The 17,500-nt window shown below is 41.1% G+C and overlaps 2 protein-coding genes and 1 long non-coding RNA gene across 5 annotated transcripts in view; 1 reads left to right on the forward strand and 2 right to left on the reverse strand.

The window, feature by feature from the left end:
- Positions 1-17,500, reverse strand: part of LOC138959231 (Golgi-specific brefeldin A-resistance guanine nucleotide exchange factor 1-like) — a 273,649-nt gene that overhangs the window by 176,392 nt on the left and 79,757 nt on the right. The gene's annotated exons all lie outside the window — the stretch shown is intronic.
- Positions 1-17,500, reverse strand: part of LOC138959234 (adhesion G-protein coupled receptor G4-like) — a 49,802-nt gene that overhangs the window by 28,385 nt on the left and 3,917 nt on the right. Inside the window, exon 2 of one of the 3 annotated variants that reach the window (XM_070330632.1) lies at positions 15,445-15,695. The exons of 1 other annotated variant lie outside the window; for it this stretch is intronic. The gene's annotated coding sequence lies outside the window, so the exon portion shown is untranslated. Of the gene's footprint in view, positions 1-9,455; positions 9,882-15,444; positions 15,696-17,500 lie in introns of those variants that run through there. One more of the 3 variants, XM_070330631.1, reaches the window with a different exon arrangement.
- On the forward strand, positions 3,445-7,470 carry LOC138959229 (uncharacterized). Its single transcript, XR_011453668.1, has 3 exons — positions 3,445-4,223; positions 5,015-5,105; positions 6,113-7,470. It is a non-coding gene; the product is annotated as an uncharacterized lncRNA (long non-coding RNA).

Consider the following 17,500-nt stretch of genomic DNA (forward strand, 5'->3'; position numbering starts at 1 on the left):
AAATTCCCATTCTGCGTAGAGAGCAGTCAGATTGGAGATGTTCGGTATGCGTCCAAGTAGAAAGATTCTCTTATCCCGTGTAACATTCTGGACGAATGTGAGCACTGATGAAGGTTTACACGGTAAGGGGGATCACGTTAACGCACGAGTCAGGGTTCTGCCTTACTTGCTTAATAATAATAATAATAATGGACATTTGCTATAGCGCATAATCGTTTATATGTTCAATGCGCTTTACAATAACTATTAATGCCGTGTGACATGGAATTTTTTTTTACACAATATATCACGCATTCACATCGGCCAGAAAACCTCAAGCCTATCAGGGCGAGCATTCACCTTTCACGGCCTTTATTCCAAGTCACACGGGTATGTGATGGACATTTTTTATCTATGCCTATACAATTTTGCCAAGAAAGACCCTTTTGTCAATCGTGGGATCTTTAACGTGCACACCCCAATGTAGTGTACACGAAGGGACCCCGGTTTTTCGTCTCATCCGAACGACTAGCACCTGAACCCACCACCTAGGTTAGGAAAGGGGGGAGAAAATTGCTAACGCCCTGACCCAGGGTCGAACTCGCAACCTCTCGCTTCCGAGCGCTAGTGCGTTACCACTCGGCCACCCAGACAACAGCTTACGGCTGAGTGGGAATGTTGTACCACGTACACAGGTCTACTTTCTCACCCGATCGAAGCTTTGATGAAATCTTCTATAGACCTATTTTCCTTATTTGTAAGACTGTACTGTGCGAAAAAGGGTAATGATATTCCATCGCTAAGAAACAGGCACCAGCTTTTTGTAACACGTTTATATTACATCAGCACTAAATCTTCAATCGGTTGGGATCTCTTCTCGACAGAGAGAAAGCAGTAGAATAAAATGTACGTACACACACACACACACACACACACGCGCGCGCGCACACACACGCGCGCACACACACGCACACACACACACACACACGCACACACACACACACAAACACACACACACACACACACACACACACACACACACACACATATATATACATATAGACTTTGCTCTGTAAATCTCGGTCCCCCTTGAGGAGGATCTGATGCTCCCAATAGGCTGTCTGTGAAGGGATACTTATTTCTCTCTCTATCTCTGCTAAGAGATTTTAACAAATCTCGGAAGAAAGTCTCTGCTGACTTTCAATTGTTTCTTTCACAATTTCTGATGTTTTATAATGTGGTCACCGTGAAAGTTGCATCGCCTTTAAAGCGATCCAATTGAATAAAGCAGAAAACTTCTTCTTTACCAAGTCCTGTGTTGAACAGCAGTGAAAAGTTGACCGCTTTTCCTGTTTAACCTTTTCAAAATTAGATCTAACTTGTTCGCGTATCCATTTCTGGATCTGCAGGCTGGTACAGAGTTACCTCCCTTTAGGCTTTTTCAAATTTCCCTTGTTTTAACCTAATTTCTTGGTTAAAACTTGTCTAAATTTCTAAATTCTTTCTTAATAAATATCAATTCTACACTTTGGCCTTAAATCAAAGTGTTTCCCTTCACAGATATCCTCTTGGGGTTGTCAGATGAGGGTAGTCTCCCATGCCAACAGAAGCTACCATTCAGAGAAGTAGAGGTTACATGCCGAGTCTCAGTGATTATCAAAAATAATGGTCGAAGTTAGCGGATCATGAAAAATGCGAGCTTCAGCGAGCTTTTTCATGACCGCGAACTGAGACCATTATTTTTGATAATCACTGAGACGAGGTATGTAACCTCTTTATCCCTCCTTTCTTCAGTTATTCAAAGAAAAGAGGAGTTTTTGTGCGAAAGTTTGATCGAATCATATTCACCCAACCAGTCTACCTGCGCAGGCGATCGATTAATGCGCGGTTGTATAGTTCCGTGCAAATCATTCAATTTTGTTAACACTTCTTGTCAGTTTCCATGTTTTGAACTAAAATCAAGTACACAGTTATGTTGTCATTCTGCTGTGGCGGTAAAGGCAGATAGTGTGTGTTCTGTTCATGTTTTGGTATCGCTCAGGAAATGTTCTTTCTTCGAATGTGACTAGCAGACGAAGTTTTACACCCGTGTTCCAACGTTAAAAACTGTATGAAGTTTAGTTTTCTGGGGCAAAATAGTGTATGAAACCGCTGCATGTTCTTTAAGTTGATTAAATGTTTGCAATTGATTGCGTGTGATCTGTTTATAAAATGAAATATTGTTGAAAACTGACCGTCGGTGCAGCCGAAATCTGGAAGGGGAACTACTCGTGTCGCTAGACAAAGTATGAGAGTTACTTTTCCTTGGAATCTTGCTAGCGATAAACGATTGTGCACGGCAGATCTGAATTCAGAAAACAACCAAACTCATGGATTTTACATGGAGATTCATGTGTTCAAGTATGTAGTTGCTGGTTTAAATGCGGTATGGTTGTATTGTTTGCTCCAGAAATGTATATTTTGTACATTAGAGTGTTCTGAACTTTTGAGTCGCAAAAAGTAGATCCACAATGTGTACAGTCTCTACCCATGAGCTATCGAGGATTCAGGCCCGTTGTTGGGTAAGTGATTTTGGTTGTTGGGTAAGTTACCGAAAAATAACTAGCCCTACAAGTTTACAGAGAGAAAGAAGCAGAGGGGGGGATAATGGTTTGCTTCTTAGTTGGATACCATGGGTTGACAACTCTCGCCATCAGTACCACCTGACCAAAGATGAGACACAATAGTGTCGAAACACGTGTCTGGTCTAGGTACAAATACAATGGTCCTCCTCAGGACTAGATTACGTAGAGGTTACATGCCGAGTCTCAGTGATTATTAAAAATAATGGTCGAAGTTAGCGGATCATGAAAAATGCGAGCTTCAGCGAGCTTTTTCATGACCGCGAACTGAGACCATTATTTTTAATAATCACTGAGACGAGGTGTGTAACCTCTTTATTCCTCCTTTCTTCAGTTATTCAAAGAAAACAGGAGTTTTTGTGCGAAAGTTTGATCGAATCCGAATCACTCAACCAGTCAACCTGCGCAGGCGATCGACTAATGCGCGGTTGTATAGTTCCGTGCAAATCATTCCATTCTGTTTACACTTCTTGTCAGTTTCCCTGTTTTGGACTAAAATCAAGTACACAGATATGCTGTTATTCTGCTGTGGCGGTAAAGGCAGATATTGTGTGTTCTTTTTATGTTTTAGTATCGCTTAAGATAATGTTCTTTCGTCAAATGGGACTAGCAGACGAACATTTGCACCCGTGTTCCAACGTTAATTACTGTATGAAGTTAAGTTTTCTGGGGGAAATAGTGTATGAAACCGCTTTATGTTGTTTAAATTGATGAGATGTGTGCATTTGGTTGCGTGTGATCTGTTTATAAAATGAAATATTGTTAAAAACTGACCGTCGGATTGCAGTCAGTGTTGTCGAAGAAACTGCGTTAAAAGAAGGGGAACTACTCTTGTCGCTAGAGTATGAGCAAACACTGTACATAAGGAAGACGTGGAACTTGCGAAGAAAATGCGAAAAAGTGTTTGTGGGTTATCGTCCCTAGTCACATGCTGGCGGCGAAAACAAAATGGCGGATCGCGTAGGTACCGATCGTGTGCGAGGTGGTGGTAAATAATTGTGCTCGGCTTTTTGTTGCAAGAACGCCCGTTACAAACAGAGCTGCTTCGGGAAAACTTTCCACAAGTTCCCTACAGAAGAAAAAAGGTGGGTTGTGCAGTGATTATTTCATCAGGTTTACCTTCTTCAGAATGAGAATGCAATGGCTCGAGTCAACTCACTCAGTAGACTACAGCGTCAGCGAGTACTTACGACTGTGAGTGTGAGTCAGCAGTCAGTACAAAACAACAGTTTACACTTGATGACAAACCCGTGGGCATATTTGCCGAAACCTTTATCAAACCTTGCTTACGGGAAAACTACAGTACAAAGGTACATCACTCATCCGTTTTGCGTTCAGGCAGAGCGTTAGATTTAGACTGAAGATCTGATTTAGCTTTCTTTGTCTTTCCTTTTTGCTTAGTTTAACAATAACATTGTTGTTTTTATTGTCAAACTAGGTGCAGAATATGGATGCAATTCACAAGGCGAGAGGACTTTGAAAAGCTGCAGCCAGCTGCTGTTCAAGGTCTCAAGCTTTGTACTGATCACTTTGAGGCCAACCAGTAAAACAATCCTGCAGAGAGGATCACTTGTGTGGAATGCTGTCCCGACATTGTTTGCAGTGCCCAATCCACCACCGAAGGTTATTTATTTATTGGTTTTAGGTTTTTGCAAACCAAAGAAGCACACTATTAAATGCAGGTTGAGTAATGACAAGTTTGAGGCTGATGTAAGAATTGAAAACAACAGCATTGTTCCCATCAAATAATGCCTGTTTGCATTTAGCGCAAAAAAATGATAAGGCCAACAAAAAAAAGTTACTTATTTTGGATCGACGTCCTGATTATGATGATATGATGAACTTATTTTGCAAAAAAACAGCCCCAAATGGCAAAAAAGGTATAGGGTCGGCGTCAACAACAAAAAAGTTGTATGTTTCTGGTCACCTGACCCTACCTATGTTTTCCCGACGACCCTAGACATTTTTTTTTTTTTGCATTTTCAAAAATAAAAGGGGTATTCGAAAATCAATTGTTTTCCTGTTTTTCAACAAAATAGTTTAAAAGATGGTTTTAAAAAAAAAGGTTAGAAAAAAAATCTCCACCTTTAGTCATGTTAGGTCACAAAAAAGTCTGTTTAAGGTAACATAGGCCCCCCAAAAATAGCGTCGGTAGGTCGGCTTTTTAGTTTTGTATTTTAGCCATCTGAATATTTTAATTTTATTTTTTAATGCCCCCAAAAAGTCTAGGGCCGGTGGGAAAAAAATAGGGTCGGTCCGGATACCGTAAACAGATTATTTTTTGTTTTGCCTTACCAGAAACATACACTTTTTGTGTGTGGCCTAAGACCAATGCCATGAAATTGGGAGAAATGTTTCATTGTGACTGGGTGTTGGTTGTGAGTTTGTCAGTTAAAGAGCTGTGCAATTTGCAGGTTGCTAGTGGGAGGAAGCCACCATCGCAAAGGGTAGCTACAAATGAAGCCAGCACCGACCTGTCGCCTGATACACAAATTGTTCAACCAGGTAAGAGATTTTTAACCATGAAGAACACCCTGACATCAAAAAATGTTTAAACCCATCCATTACATAGTTGATAATCGCTGTATAGGGTGACGGGCGCTGGGGCGGGGTGGTAAGACGTCGGTCTATTAACTCGGAAGGTCGAGGGTTCGAATCCCGGTCGCGGTCGCCTGGTGGGTTAAGTGTGGAGATGTTTCCGATCTCCCAGGTCAACTTATGTGCAGACCTGCTAGTGACTTATCCCCCTTCATGTGTACACGCAAGCACAAGACCAAATACGCACGAAAAAGATCCTGTAATCCATGTCAGAGTTCGGTGGGTTTTAGAAACACAAAAATACCCCGCATGCTTCCTCCGAAAGCGGCGTATGGCTGCCTAAATGGCGGGGTAAAAACGGTCATACACATAAAATTCCACTTGTGCAAATAAATGAGTGCACGTGGGAGTTTCAGCCCACGAACGCAGAAGAAGAAGAAGCTGTATAGGGCGGATGCATGGATGGATGAAATTGTACCTGTAGTTCCCACACGTAAAGATGGGAAACATATCCTGTTAGAGGCATGGTTTGACAAGAAACAATTAAGTGGCTCTATTCCCATCTCCCCCCCCCCCCCCCCCCCCTTTCCCCGTCGCGATATAAGCTTCGTGGTTGAAAACGACGTTAAACACCAAATAAAGAAAGAAAGAAAGAGGCATGGTGTGTGAGGAGTTTACCTGGTACTGTTGTCCTAATCAATCAATCAATCAATCAATATAAAGCTTATATAGCGCGTATTCCGTGGGTACAGTTCTAATGGCCTCACCCATTCAGTACCAAACAAGGTCAATTCCATCATTGTTCCACATCGAATCCATAGTTGCTAATACACTTCATTTCTGGCCTGCCTTCCTACGCTATTGTTTATTTTCATTTTGTGATTGAATTACACATGTTTTAATTTCTTCCAGGTTGTAACTTGTTATGGTTATGTTATTTTATGTGTGTTTTGTGTGTGTGTTTTCTTTTTTAGATGACATTCAGGCGATCCTGGAGGACATAGGATGTAAAGCATCAAAGTCGTCATCCTCCCCATCCCCTCGTGAAGCGGAACTTCGGCAGAAGGTCAACAAACTGAGGAGCAAGGTTTTCCGATTAGAAAAGAAAACGATGGAACCCCGTGTAAAACGAGCGAGTAAATTAGCCAAGCCTCCCAAGAAAGACTTTGTAATAGAACAGTTGTCTCATATATTATCAGGCGAGGCGAGCTATTTTGCCATTTATGCCTGTTACATATTTACCGGTTATCTGCTGCTGTGTCCATTCCTGGCAGAGACGGAACGCATGTTACCAAGGAGCCGAAGGAGAGTCGATGAGATGAGAGAATGTGATTAACAATTGCCAACTCTCTCCGTACAAAGAGGGTCCAAAATTGTATCAAAATATAGATCGTAGGGAATTCAAAATAAAAAAAAAGAGACAAAACATGTACTTCGGCTCATAGAGCCTTCTTTAATTTTTGACTCAAAAGTCCATGCTCCGAGAGTCCTTTTTTTAATTTTGAATTGCCTACCATCTATATTTTTATACATTTTCAAAAAGATTCAACAGTCACCTTCCGTTATTCTTGAACTTGGCTATCCCAGCCTTACCTCAACATTCGATATTCCTGTGATACTTTTGACGTAAAATCAATTTTTACTGTAAAACACTTCGGCAAGAGGATTGGTCCAAGCAAACAAATAATAAACTTGTAAGATTTTTCCTGATATTTCCGATCAATTGCCTATGGTTTTATTTAGCTAAAAGATTCAAACGTCACACCTATGACCCATGGCTATTTTTAAGGGGAGAGTAGCATCCCTGGTGTGTTGTTTTTGATGTACCTTTTGGTCTGTTTACAGTAACATAGGCACACAAAAAGAGGGTCGGTAGGTGGGCTTTTCTTAATTTTTTTTTTATAACCATCTTTTTAAATTATTTTGCCAAAAAACAGGAACAAAATTGATTTTTTTTCTTTTTCTTTTTCTCCAAATGCCAAAAAAAAGGTCTAGGGTTGGCGGGGAAAAAATAATAGGGTTGGTCGGGATACCGTAAACAGACTATTTTGCTTTGTTTTGCCTAAGCAATGACTAACAAACTTTCTTTAGGGTCTGACATTGTATATACTATACAACTTTTTGGGGTATTAACTAAATACATGTATACAGTTTTTGATTCCTTTTATACTTTTTCACAAATTACCCCCCCCCCCCCCCTTTTTTTGACTCACATGCGAAGCAAAAGTGAGTCTATGTACTCACCCGAGTCGTCCGTCCGTCCGTCCGTCCGTCCGGCCGGCCGGCCGGCCGGCCGTCCGGAAAACTTTAACGTTGGATATTTCTTGGACACTATTCAGTCTATCAGTACCAAATTTGGCAAGATGGTGTATGATGACAAGGCCCCAAAAAACATACATAGCATCTTGACCTTGCTTCAAGGTCAAGGTCGCAGGGGCCATAAATGTTGTCTAAAAAACAGCTATTTTTCCCATTTTTCCCATTTTCTCTGAAGTTTTTGAGATTGAATACCTCACCTATATATGATATATAGGGCAAAGTAAGCCCCATCTTTTGATACCAGTTTGGTTTACCTTGCTTCAAGGTCAAGGTCACAGGAGCTCTTCAAAGTTGGATTGTATACATATTTTGAAGTGACCTTGACCCTGAACTATGGAAGATAACTGTTTCAAACTTAAAAATTATGTGGGGCACATGTTATGCTTTCATCATGAGACACATTTGGTCACATATGATCAAGGTCAAGGTCACTTTGACCCTTATGAAATGTGACCAAAATAAGGTAGTGAACCACTAAAAGTGACCATATCTCATGGTAGAAAGAGCCAATAAGCACCATTGTACTTCCTATGTCTTGAATTAACAGCTTTGTGTTGCATGACCTTGGATGACCTTGACCTTGGGTCAAGGTCACATGTATTTTGGTAGGAAAAATGTGTAAAGCAGTTCTTAGTGTATGATGTCATTGCTAGGTTTAGGTCAAGCATGTGAGTCGTATGGGCTTTGCCCTTCTTGTTTTTTGTAGTCTGCCCTGGGGGCGGGAGGTCTCCTAATTTCGGTTTCTAGGGTCATCTTATGCTTCCCCATGAGCTGAGAACTTAATTTAAAATGGGCCACGATTTTTTTATTTGTATTTTGTAATTGTGCCTTTGTCCAGTCACATGATTTCACTTTGTACTTAAAAACTTGGCACTGTCATCATTTTATTGCTATTTATTGTTCAGTTGTTCAGTATTTATTGCTATTGGGCATCAGTTGTTCAGTTGCCCTCTTTCGAATGAGCCATGCATGCATTATGGATGTGTTTAGCGAATGGGGATACCTCAAGAAATGTAAAAAAAAGAAACAATGTGAAGCAAACATATAGCACCAAATAAAATAACCGAATCAGAATGGAAACTTCTTCAGTGTATGTGTGTGTGTGTGTGTGTGTGTGTGTGTGTGTGTGTGTGTGTGTGTGTTTGCTGTTTTAAATACCGAAAATGTGAAAATAAAGCAAGTCACAACATGAGAAAGATCGACTGTACTAGTCATAACAAAGCAGGAGACAGTCTGGTCAGCATGCAGCAAAGGGGAATAACTCATATTTAGCCATTCTCATTTCTAAGCATGCCCAATGAGGAAGTTATCCTTCTTCCCATTGTAGTTTCTTTGTTGTGATGAACGGTTTGTACACGGCAGATCTAGATTCAGAAAACAACCGAACTCATGGATTTTATATGGAGATTCATGTGTTCAGGCCTGTAGTTGTTAATTTAAATGCGGTATGTTTGTATCGTTTGCTCCAGAAATGTATACTTCGTACATTAGAGCGTTCGGAACTTTTCAGTCCCAAAAGTAGTACCGAAACAGAACAGCTTCTCAACCCATTGCACTATCGAGGATTCAGGCTGTTGCTGGCTCGTTATTTGTTTGGTTGCTGGGTCATTATCGAAAAATAACTAGCTCTACAAGTTTACAGAGGTAAAGAAGCAGAGGGGGGAATAACTTGCGATACGTCTCCCACAAAGGGACTTTGCTCTGTAAATCTCGGTCCCCCTTGAGGAGGATCTGATGCTCCCAATAGGCTGTCTGTGAAGGGATACTTATTTCTCTCTCTATCTCTGCTAAGAGATTTTAACAAATCTCGGAAGAAAGTCTCTGCTGACTTTCAATTGTTTCTTTCACAATTTCTGATGTTTTATATATATATATATATATATATATATATACACAAGCAAAGAAATCTCACCGTTTTACAAAACAATAATTGTGCAACAACCCGAACAATTAGCCCGACGAGTAAGAACAATTAACATGTCAGCATTATGCACTTACTTGTTTGTATATTGACCACAAACCTTCCAGCCAGGATCAAGTTGAGCACAACATATTGCATCGAAAAACTGCCTGCTACTGATGTTCCAGGCACTTCACTACAAATAACCCAGCTCCTGAGTGTTCAGTACTCCAATCCCAACTCCTACCAGCAACGAATGTCAAAAATATCAACCAGTAGGATGTCCAGCAGAAATCATTACGACTTCAAAACGTCAAAACGTCCAGCCACTCAACAGCTTCGGGAATGTCCGAGCTTCAAAAGGATGAAAAGCGTTGCACGGCTGACTTAATTATTCTGGACACTCAAGCGGCCGCATCACGTGCCAGGCAAAGTCTGGTCAAGTTTAAATTATCACTGTCCGCAGAAGCTTTGGAAATACATTACAACACAGTGGCGCAACCCCTCTTTTCCAAGGCGAATGGACGACTGTGGGATTCGGCTGTAACCGACAATTATTGTTGTTCTCATTCGTTTGGAATTGAGCAACCCATTGGTGTGTGTCCGGGTGGGATGCGAGCGGTTAGGCTTATTCAAACCAAAACAGGAATGCAGAACCACGATCCACGCCGGCGCGCAGTTATGATGTTTTAATTACTATATGCGTCGGAATCTGAGACAGCTTGGGGGTGTATCTTTGCCTACACGCTTAGCAGACCGTATAAACACACGCTGAGTAATCGTCGCGCCCCTTGACGTCGTGAGTTTCATGTTCACGGTGACTTCTCGGGTTGAAGCGGCCAATGTTGACTTCGCAGGGCTTTTCCCATCGGCGGACCACGCTATTTTTTTTGGTTCAGGTTCATTTCACTCGGCCCAGCACGACACGATGTTTCACATACCTCCTCTGCCTACCTTCGGGGAAAATAGGTGTCACACGATTTCATTGTACGCTGTTTTGGGTTTGGACATCTCAAATGTCCTTCAGCCTCTACGGTTGAACAGAAACACACTCTCTGAGTTGGTATCAGTTTTTGCCAACGTTGTAATACTGTTTATCTTGTCCGGGTTTTTGTTTTGCTTCTTTTTTTCATCAAGATATGATTTAATGTTTTTATATTTCTGCATGTTAAATATTCAATTCCTATGCCCCCCGAAAATACGATAAGCCGTTTGGGTGAACAACACTATAGAAGAGCGCTTTATCATTATAATTATTATTTTTGTCGGATATAGACTAATGGTTACAGCATGTGGAGTCGAGGATACTTACCTAAAGTGGTAAGCATTCGAATGCAATATTTTAAACTCTTTCAATTTGGTAGTATGGTAATGAAACTGAGTTTATTTCACACCTACAAAGTAGGTGGTAGGAGAAGCGTACAATCGTACTTAATGTACGAGTCACATGATTGAATTTTCTGTCACGCATGAAAGTACAGATCACAGCGATTTGACGACTTCGTGTATTTTTGATTTCGCTGCTTTCCTAAAAACGGAGTTTGACTGCCTAAATCGCAAGGAAAAACTGTCTCACAAGTAAAATGTGCATTCCACGAACGCAGACGAAGAAGAAGACTACTTCATAGTCATACTGCTACATGTACAATTGTATGAATTTTTCCATTCCAAAACACTAAAGTCGGTTTGGGGAAGAGTTTTAGAACAGACACAGTACTGTTCAGTGTTAATTGTGACAATAGACGATGCTCGAAAATAACTCTGTCAGGTTTGTATGGTTTGTGAAAGAGTGAATACCCTTGCTTTTTCTCGGATAAATAAATTCACACGTGCTCCTGTGCACGTGTTCTAGACACATTATCTCACTAGTGATTGGCCCCTCCAATGTTTGTCCCAGTAAAAGTAAGGGTATTCATTCATTCACAGATCATACAAACCCGACAGAGTTATTTTCGGAATTCGCCTAGTTTGCTTTTTGTTTACTTTTATCACAGTAAAGTTATTGGTGTTGATTTTCATAATGTGTCATTGCTTGACCAAGAACAGTCGAAGTTTGCTTTATATAGCCAACGTGAGTGATTGCTATTTCGTTTCCACCACATGAGACTGTTGATCAAAAACAGCCATAACGGCGGGCCTGTTTCTTTTCCATCGCATGAGATCTTTTTATATTTAGTCAAGTTTTGACTAAATATTTTAACATCGAGGGGGAATCGAAACGAGGGTCGTGGTGTATGTGTTAGGCGCGTTTGATCGATCTGCGCGATCGCGCGATCGCGCTGCGCGTTTGGTGGATCAATCAAACGCGCACACATCGATCGATGTGTGCGCATTTGATCGATGCAAAGAATAGGCTACAAAGAATACAAGAATCGTTAAAACGCGCAGCTCTTATACTTGCGCATTTGGACGATCTGTCACAAAGTAAGTCCCTACCACACACACACATCGCACGCCGGAAGTGAAAAGTTTCAAATACAGGAATGTTCCGAAATATACCCCAACAACGTTTTTGATTTGTTTGTTGTCAGGCCTCTCAATCTTTCAAACAGTCTCTCTCTTGATCTCTCTCTCTCTCTCTCTCTCTCTCTCTCTCTCTCTCTCTCTCTCTCTCTCTCTCTCTCTCTCTCTCTCTCTCTCTCTCTCTCTCTTATGATCTTATGTCTTATATTACTATTATTGCGTGTGTCTGCGTTTCATCATAAAAAGTTTGTTCCTATGTATTCCCATTTCGATTATAACCATTTTGCTTAGATCAGGACTAGCTGGAAGAAAGGTCCTACGGACCTAATGCTATCTTTCCTGTAATAAAGTTCTATGTTTCAATGTTTCTCTCTCTCTCTCTCTCTCTTATTAGTCTCTCAGTATCACTCTCTCTCTCTCTCTCTCTCTCTCTCTCTCTCTCTCTGTCTCTCTTTGTCTCTCTCTCTCTCTTCTCTCTCGCTCTCTCTATCGCTCTCTCTTCTCTCTCTCTGTCTCTCTCTCTCTCTCTTAGTCTCTCTCTCTCCCCCTCTCTCTCTCTCTCTCTCTCTCTCTTAGTCGCTCAGTCTCTCAGGATCTCTCTCTCTCTCTCTCTCTCTCTTAGTCTCAGTCTCTCTCTCTCTCTCTTCTCTGTCTCTCTCCTCTCTGCTCTCTGTCTGTCTCTCTCTCTCTCTCTCTCTCTCTCTCTCTCTCTCTCTCTCTCTCTCTCTTAGTCTCACACACACTTTCTCTCTCTCTCAGTCTCTCTCTTAGTCTCTCAGTCTCTCCCCCCAATCCCTCCTTCCTCATCTCTGTCCATCCCTCTGACATCTCATGAAAACAGCTGAACTTTTAAATCATTTGCTATTAAAGGACAATTAAACACTCAATGAGCTAATACATGTGAAATGGATGATCAGGTGCAACCTCGACGCATATATACCTGTGATGTGATGTCTTTGAGGTAGTCTAAGTGTTTGGTACAATATAATCCCATTTTTCTTCTTTTTTAAAATGTCTTACAGATTGTTGTTTAGACACTTATAGCTAGGCCTACTTCCGGTCATAACTTCCGGTCATTGCCAGCAGACGTGTGTGTGCGTAGTATGGTGATTTGTGAGACGGATCGTCCAAATGCGCAAGTATATAAGAGCTGCGCGTTTTAACGATTCTTGTATTCTTTGTATTGATCAAACGCGCACACATCGATCGATGTGTGCGCGTTTGATCGATCCACCAAACGCGCAGCGCGATCGCGCGATCGCGCAGATCGATCAAACGCGCCTAACATATGTGTGTGTGTATGTGTGTGTGTGTGTGTGTGTGTGTGCGTGCGTGTAGAGCGATTCAGACCAAACTACTGGACCGATCTTTATGAAATTTGACATGAGAGTTCCTGGGATTGATATGCCCATACGTTTTTTTCATTTTTGTGATAAATGTCTTTGATGACGTCATATCCGGCTTTTCGTGAAAGTTGAGGCGGCACTGTCACGCCCTCATTTTTCAACCAAATTGGTTGAAATTTTGGTCAAGTAATCTTCGACGAAGCCCGGGGTTCGGTATTGGATTTCAGCTTGATGGCTTAAAAATTAACTAATGACTTTGGTCATTAAAAATCTGAAAATTGTAAAAAAAAAAAAAAATTTATAAAACGATCCAAATTTACGTTTATCTTATTCTCCATCATTTGCTGATTCCAAAAACATATAAATATGTTATATTCGGATTAAAAACAAGCTCTGAAAATTAAATAAATAAAAATTATTATCAAAATTAAATTGTCCAAATCAATTTAAAAACACTTTCATCTTATTCCTTGTCGGTTCCTGATTCCAAAAACATATAGATATGATATGTTTGGATTAAAAACACGCTCAGAAAGTTAAAACAAAGAGAGGTACAGAAAAGCGTGCTATCCTTCTTAGCGCAACTACTACCCCGCTCTTCTTGTCAATTTCACTGCCTTTGCCATGAGCGGTGGACTGACGATGCTACGAGTATACGGTCTTGCTGAAAAATGGCAGCTACTTGACTAAATATTGTATTTTCGCCTTACGCGACTTGTTTGTTTTATTGTTTTGATAAACAGTCAAAATTGCAGTCCTGTTTCTTTTCCATCACATGTGATTGTTTGATTGCCGGCCTTACTATATATGAATTGGTCAAGAACAGACAAACTTACAGGTGTATTTATTTTCCAGCACATGGAATCAGTTCATTCATTTCATATCATTCGCTAGTATCCCATAGTGGGAAATTCGGACAACCTCCTTCCTGTGGAAAGCTAGCAGCAACACGTGTCGCGCTACCCAGGTTTAGATGTTATCATTCACCTGCACTTCCGACTGAATGCTATTTTCACTCTCTCTCTCTCTCTCTCTCTCTCTCTCTCTCTCTCTCTCTCTCTCTCTCTCTCTCTCTCTCTCTCTCTCTCTCTCTCTCTCTCTCTCTCTCTCTTTCTCTCTCTCTCTCTCTCTCTCTCTCTCTCTGATAATAACAGATGAAAGATTCTTCCTTTCAAATTAAGATTGACCTATAACGAAAGCGATGATGCATATAATATTATGTCAGGGAATACACCTACACTCATTGCCTCAAATTTCAAGCAGAATAATTCAAGAAAACTAAACAAATTAATTACCCCAACCCCTAGAATTGACATGTACTAGTCAAGTCTCTCTTATTCCTGCGCCCTATTGTGGAACTCCATTCCTGATAAGATTAATAGCAATGAGAACATTTTTTAAACAAACACATAATTCTTTGATATAATCTTCCATCTTTGATTGATATTCATAATGCATATTGAAATGTTTTTTTGATTGTTGGACATGTCTTCTTGCTATTAATCGACTTACCCTCAATGGGCGAGGGCCGGATGAAAAAAAGCATGTTTGCATTGCTTATTCTGTTACCCTCGAAAAATAAAGTTCAATTCAATTCAATTCCCTCTCTCTCTCTCTCTCTCTCTCTCTCTCTCTCTCTCTCTCTCTCTCTCTCTCTCTCTCTCTCTCTCTCTCTCTCTAAAACCTTTATCCTTGTGTAATAAAGTTCTGAGTTCTGAGTTCTCTCTCTCTCTCTCTCTCTCTCTCTCTCTCTCTCTCTCTCTCTCTCTCTCTCTCTCTCTCTCTCTCTCTCTCTCTCTCTCTCTCTCTCTCTCTCTCTCTCTCTCTCTCTTTCTCTTGCTGAATTTCTCTCTCTGTTTATATTGTTTTGTTCGTTCTTACTTTCTTTCATTCTTGCCAAACCAGGAAGCAATATCTTAGTTGTGAATAAATAACAAACGAAGCTGCAAACAAACAAAAACACACCCAAAAAAAGAACCCACAAACCCACACGCCATTAAGGAGCAAACAAACGAAAGGAAGAAAGGTAAATAGAACGAACGAGTGAACGACCAAGCAAACGATGGAAATAAATAAAGAATGAAGGATAGAAAAGAAGACAACCAGATAGAAAGACGGTTTGACCGACATACAAACAAACAAACACACAACATAAAAAAAGAAGAAAACAAACAAGCGCACAAACAAACAAACGCACAAACAAACAAACAAACAAACAAACAAACAAACAAACAAACTTTATTTCTCTCCTTTCAGGCATGACGTCCAGGTGACTCACACGAAATGATCAGCGACGGACAGATGACATTGCAGCTTTCTTTTATTCTGTCCATCTAAGGTGAAGAAGTTGTCGAGCGTAGCCGACTATCGTACGAGGTAGCGGTAGATTGTTATCTTCTGAACCTTCAGCGTTGTAGGTCCTGTTAAGCGACTGAGGAGGTTTTCCCTCAGTGGGAGAGTCGATGACGGGGACTAAAATCGACAACTTTAGGCCGAGACGTGATCTCTGTCGTCATCGGTTTGTGTGTCCTGTACAGTTCACAATAAAATTTTGTAAAGTTTTCTGATAGCAAAAAGAGAAGGACCATGCATACTTTCAAGTCAAGTAACTACAGTTGCACGTATGAGGAGAAGGGAGGAGGAGGCGGAGAAGTAGGCGGAGGAGGAGGAGGAGGAGGAGGAGAATGATGGTCTTCGAGAAAAAAAAATCTCGGATTTTCCAGAAATCGATCACATATTCTGACGACTGAGCAGAAACACAGTCACAGCGTACACCACACGAGAAGGTTTTGAGCAATACATATATATATATATATATATCCCATGACCTCCCTTCTTTGTCTCTGTTACTTCAGTACGGGTATATATGTTATATTTTTATAGCTCAATAAATACATCATGGACTCCAAAAAATATATGATAGTCAGATTCCGATTTGGGCAAAGAACTACTTTCCTCCCGACCTTTGACCTCGCGCCGAACAATGTGACACATTTGTATGAAGTTCCAAAATCGTATCGCACGGCTCAGAAAACCATATCAGTTGCACGCAAAAATGAGTTTTATTAACCCGTGCATAACACTAGTTTGAACAGTCGAACACTATCACAATGCCCATGGCTGCAAACGGGCCAAAAAAAACACAAAAAACGAGTAGTCTACCCTCCCTTGCATCGTAGCAGACGACTGTTTGTGAAAGTCAGTCAGTGTGTTTGGTGAGCGTCTTCAGTTCTTCTGGCAGTGTCGGTGTGGGAACTGACAGAAGCTAGGGAGCACAGATAATAGAAGCCCTGTCACATAGACTAATTACACAATCAATACACATTTGGCTCATGTTCAAAATGACAGTTTCGAGTTTGTTAGTCAAACTCAAAGCGACTGTGACAAATGGATTGTACATAATTCAGTATTAGATGGTTTAAACAAATGTGTACAGTTTGGCTTGCCATACTTGTAGTATCACGGCTTGACGGCGTGATCCTAGTAGCACGTATTGAGGTGAGGTGACCTATTTTTGTAAGGCGTATCTCCATTGGCTGCTGTGACCAATGAGAGAAAAGAGGTTAGCATTGTTGGATGTGAAGAGGAGAGCGTGCCCGACAGTTGCAGAGAACAGACGTGTTTCTGACTGATGTCCCCAAGTTGGGCTGTAACGCTGCTCACCGAACACTGAGGTCGAACACCGTAAGACTCGTGTTGCGGAAGAATCATGAGTGGTTCTATGCTGTAAAGATACAGGTATTTATTGAATTGTATTTTGCTCAGTAATATTGACTGGTGAAATGACTGTGAGAGTCATGTTGTAAATTGGGTTGGAGAAGCGTGAGCTGTGTCAGCCATTTTGAAAAGGAAGGTTGTATGTTCTTTTGGTAATGAAGTTACTTGTAAATGAGCTGGTGTAAATAATATAACCGCATAAGTTGGTGGACGGATAGTTGAACAGTATTGAGAAAAAATAGCAGTATTATTTCGTAGAAAAGTTTATCTAAGAATTGAGACTTATGGTAGCCTAAACTTTTTACGCAGCACCCCGGTCGGAGTGACGGATGGCACCACTCGACAGCGGGAGAGAGAGAGACGGGCATTCCCTCCTTAGCGCTACGAATCGTTGATTGTGGGCGCAGGGTTGTAACAGCGCTGGAGTACTGGAGACTGGTGGAGCCGCACCCCATAGTCACCACGAGCGGTATTTCGTCGTGGGTGGTATGGATCCAGGGTATGTACCCGCTTAAGATTGTGGAGTCACTGTATGTGTGAACTGCCACCGAAGGAACATAATCGTAAGATTGTGGAGTCACTGTATGTGTGAACTGCCACCGAAGGAACATAATCGT

The sequence above is a fragment of the Littorina saxatilis genome, linkage group LG2 (assembly GCF_037325665.1).
Source record: "Littorina saxatilis isolate snail1 linkage group LG2, US_GU_Lsax_2.0, whole genome shotgun sequence".
Taxonomy (NCBI): Eukaryota; Metazoa; Mollusca; class Gastropoda; order Littorinimorpha; family Littorinidae; genus Littorina; species Littorina saxatilis.